Here is a 5000-nt window from a genome sequence, read left to right as displayed (position 1 = left end):
TGAATAAAACTATCTATGCACATGCTCATTTTAAATACATTTTGAAAAGTAGCCAAAGTCTCTAGGATTGAGTGAGTTAATCACTTGTCCATACTACCAAAAAATATATTCTATCAACATAAATTGGGGAGCATACACCGTGGCACAATCTCACGTCATGCACTGTTTCACACACACGAGTTGTCGGATCTTAATAAAATATGATAGCAACACACCTATCCATGATTTTTTTCACCACATTCCACTTAAAGATATTCATAAAACATCGATAGGTTAACTCACTCAATCCTAGAGATTTTTGCTACTTTTCAAAATGGGGGAAAAAAAATCGAGCATGTACATAGATAATTTTATTCAACTGTCATTAACTCACTCAACCCTAACACCGGCTATATCCGTAGTTTACCCAGGTTGCTTTTACCCCATGCCTATTTATTACATTTTTTCCGAGACAAACTTTTGGCGTAAAAGTTAATGTTTTTAGTTTTTGCATATTAATGATAGTAGAATAAAACTATCTATGTACATATTCATTTTTAATACATTTTTCAATATTGAAAAGTAGCAAAAGTCTCTAGGATTGACTGAGTTAACGTGTGAAAATGTTAAATATTAACTTTGATACTACGCCTATAATTTGTCTCAGAAAAATGTAATGAATAGGCATTGGGTGAAAGTAACCCCGGGTTAAATAAGGATAGAGTCGGTGTTAGGGTTGAGGGAGTTAAAGTGAAACGGATCCCTAGATTTGTCACTTGTCAGGGACGTAATCCATAATGAATAGATAGACGCTTGAGAAGTCTTGAAGAAGTCAAGGTTTAATAATATATACATTATGGCACATTGGGGGTGGGTAGGTATGGGTGCTATGTGGTCTTGTTGTATGATACTCGTTTTCGGATCGGAAGGTCCTGGGTTCGAGCCTCGCTCGGCGTATAGTTGAGTCCTTGGAAAATGCTCTTCACTCACCTCTCATCGTACTCAGATGTAAAATGAGTACCTGGCCGTACACCACATTCCACTTAATAATGATATTCATAAAAATCGAAACGGATCCCTAGATTTGTCAGTTGTCAAGGGCCGTAATCCAGAATGGATAGATAGACGCTTGAGAAGTCTTGAAGAAGTAGAGGTTTAATAATATAGATAGTATGCGCTTGGCTAAGAAGCACATAACATTGCCATCCGGAAGTATAACGGACCAAAACATAAAACGGTGTGTAGCCATGAACTTTTATAGTGTGGTTGATACACTTTAGTGAGAATCACTCACAATCGCGGATGGCAAAATACAATAACAAAGGCTTGAGTGACGTCATCTTCGTTCTATCTATATACGTTATATATAGTACATTGGGGTGGGTAGGTGTGGGTGATATTTTTTATATCAGAAAAAAAATTACACCACAGTCCACTTAATGCTATTCATTTTAAAAAATCGATAGATTAATTCTCTTCTTACCACCTACAGCAAAATCGTCACATTTGTTACGACACAATATTCATTTTTTCTTATTTAGATTTAATTTGTGCATCACAAACTTTGAAAAATGATCTTTGTTTAATTCATAAGAACATAAAGTTGTTTTGTAGAGGGCTTGTTTGAGTTTAAAGAAAACAATTTTTCTCCTGGGTATACGATAAGCCTGCCATTTTTGGTAAAATACTGAAACGGATCGGTAAGGAGAGAATTAAAATGAAACGAATCCCTAGATTTGTCAGTTGTCAAGGGCCGTAATCCATAATGGATAGATAGACGCTTGAGAAGTCTTGAAGAAGTCAAGGTTTAATAATATATATATATTATAGTACATTGGGGGTGGGTAGGTATGGGTGCTATGTGGTCTTGTGGTATGATACTCGCTTTCGGATCGGAGGGTCCTGGGTTCGAGCCTCGAGTTTGAGTCCAATTAAAAATTTGCCATCATTTTAGATACAATTACTAACCCCGCCAAATGTCATTACAGCCTTCTACAATAGTTTGTCCATCATTTTAGATATAATTACAAACCACGGCCAAATGTCATTACAGCCTTCTACAATAGTTTGTCCATCATTTTAGATATAATTACAAACCCCCACCAAATGTCATTCCAGCCGTCTACAATAGTTTGTCCATCATTTTAGATATAATTACAAACCTCGCCAAACGGCCCACTTATAAACAGTCATAACTTACGTCAACGACCGAATTTTAACTTACAAACATATTCTATTCTATTCTCTCTAGCACGGGTTACGTCAACTTCTAAGAATGAACATGAAAATTCTTACAGGTTTATTATATTCAGTCTACTACAATCAAATTCGGAATAATTACAAAGCGCCCCAAAATGTTCCATTTGTAAATAATAATAATAATAATAATAATAATAATAATAATAATAATAATAATAATAATATAATAATAATGACAATAATGATAATAATAATGATAATAATAATAATAATAATAATAATAATAATAATAATAATAATAATAATAATAATGACAATAATGATAATAATAATGATAATAATAATAATAATAATAATAATAATAATAATAATAATAATAAAATAATAATAATAATAATAATAATAATAATAATAATAATAATGCGTAATTTCTATAACGCCCCTTTCCACCAAAAGACCCCTGAAGCGCTTATACACATATTATAGACACATGCGATCATATATATATATATATATATATTAATATATATATATATATATATATATATATATATATATATACCATTCATTCAATAAAATCAATAAAATCACTCAAAGGTAATTGGAAGGTAGTAAGTACTCTGTCTTCGAAGAGGCTTTAAAGGAGGTCAGAGAATTAAGGTCTCTGGTGCCTGCTGAAAGAACGTTCCACACAGAGGGAGCGGCAGAGTGTGTCGAAAGCACGTCGTGAAAAAGTCGACTTAGGAGTCAAACGGTTTGTGCGGCTATGTGGTCTAGTGGTATGACACTCGCTTTCGGATCGGAAGGTCCTGGGTTCGAGCCTCGCGCTCGGCGCATAGTTGAGTCCTTGGAAAAGACTCTTTACTGACATTCTCTCACCGTACTCAGGTGTAAAATGAGTACCTGGCCGTTAACAGCGTTGTCTTTGTCCGAAAAATTGTAATATCGCCTAATAGGCGTTATTTCCCGTCCTACATGTTAAATGTTGCTGTTGACCAGGGACCCCTTGTAAAGCGCTTTGAGCACATTTAGTGGATATTGCGCTATATAAAAGCTCAATTTAAATTTTAATTTTCAAGTACAGGGAAGTAGATGAGCGGAGAGAGCGATTCGGAATGTGGATAGAAAGAAGAGATGACAAGTAGTTGGTAGCAGTGCCATGGATCGTAGCCATCGTTAAGTTATAGATAGAATGCGCTTGGTTAAGAAGCTCATAACATTGCCATCCGGAAGTATAACGGACCAACACACAAAACTGTGTCTATCCATGAACGTTTATAGTCAGGTTAATACAGTTCAGTGAGCATTACTCATAAACGCGGATGGCAAAAAAAACAATAACAAAGACCTGTGTGACGTCATCTTCGAACTATCTATAGCCTGACACTGACCACAAAATGACGTCAAAAGACAGGTCTTTGGCTACAAAAGAAAACAAATCGTGAGTTGTATTCAACAGTTCTAAACCAATGGGACCACTTGTTTCCTTGAGCACTACTTACTAACGACCACGCACTTGACGCTGCACAAATCTAAATAATGACGTCAAACGCATGGATGCACTTGAAATACTCATAACTTACGTCATCGGCAAAATTTTAACTTATATTATTATTCTAACTTCTCTACAACTTAAGTCTGTTTACTATTAGGTATTAACCCTCTCCTTGCCAACTATAAGAAAATCGTCACATTCGTTACAATACAACCAACATTTTTCTTATTCAAAGTTCTCTTAAAAATCATAAAATTTAAAGAAAATGAACAATGTGTTGTAGAGCATGTTTAGCAGAAGAAATTATGTATGGCAATAATTTTACGGCTATTGTGTTTGAGTGATAAAAATATATTTTTGTGTTAGTTGGGTGTGAGGTTTGGGGGAAAATCCTGAAGTTGGCTGGCAAGGAGAGAGTTAACATAAAAAAAAAAAAAAAAAAAAAAAAAAAAAATATATATATATATATATATATATATATATATATATATATATATATATATATATATATATATATATAGATCTAGTATTTTTCTAGCTTCTACTATCGGTTGTCCAGCATATTTGAAATAAGAACAAAGCACAGTGAAATATGTGACCCATCGTCTCAAAACGGCATTATGTCGGAATGACCCATATGCTTAAAAGCCGGATTTAATGTTAAACTGGTCAAATATATAAATTGTTGGCATTCGCACCCTAAAATATGGTATCCGTTCTCCTCAATAAATCGTATAAACTCAACACAAGTCTGATATTTCTGGCTATAAATTCAATTTTCAACATCATTATCAACCCGACTTAATACCGTTTTGAGGTGAATGGTCGCATATTTCGCTTACACAAAACTTACATCAACAACAAAATGGTGACTTACATACTTATTCTATTTTCTCTTACACAGTTTTCAGTCAATAACTAAGAAGTAACATAAACATACTTTTATATTGTACTATTATTCTTGCTTCTGAAATCGTTCTTCTATTTTATCGAAAACAACAAAACAAAAACACTGTCAAATGTCCCACTTGTAAACACGCAAAACTTAGGTGAACAACCAAATGCCTATTTTCATGCTTATTCTACCTTCTCCTGTACAACTTATATCTATTATCTATTAATTACATTTACATACTTATAGCATTATTCTAGCTTCTTCAATCGTTTGTCCGCTTATTCTACCTTCTCCTGTACAACTTAATTAAATCTATTATCTACTAAGTATTAACATTTACATACTTATAGCATTATTCTAGCTTCTTCAATCGTTTGTCCGCTTATTCTACCTTCTCCTGTACAACTTAATTAAATCTATTATCTACTAAGT

General features: G+C 33.6%; 1 protein-coding gene across 5 annotated transcripts in view; it reads right to left on the bottom strand.

Moving 5' to 3' along the window:
• The window catches only part of LOC144980706 (uncharacterized), a 136196-nt gene that overhangs the window by 70011 nt on the left and 61185 nt on the right, over positions 1–5000 (bottom strand). The window lies entirely within an intron of this gene.

This window comes from Berghia stephanieae, chromosome 10, assembly GCF_034508935.2.
Source record: "Berghia stephanieae isolate SIO BIC M18660-M18661 chromosome 10, UCSD_Bste_1.3, whole genome shotgun sequence".
Taxonomy (NCBI): domain Eukaryota; kingdom Metazoa; phylum Mollusca; class Gastropoda; order Nudibranchia; family Aeolidiidae; genus Berghia; species Berghia stephanieae.
Note: the sequence above shows the minus strand (reverse complement) of the source record. Positions and strands in the feature narration are given on the sequence as shown.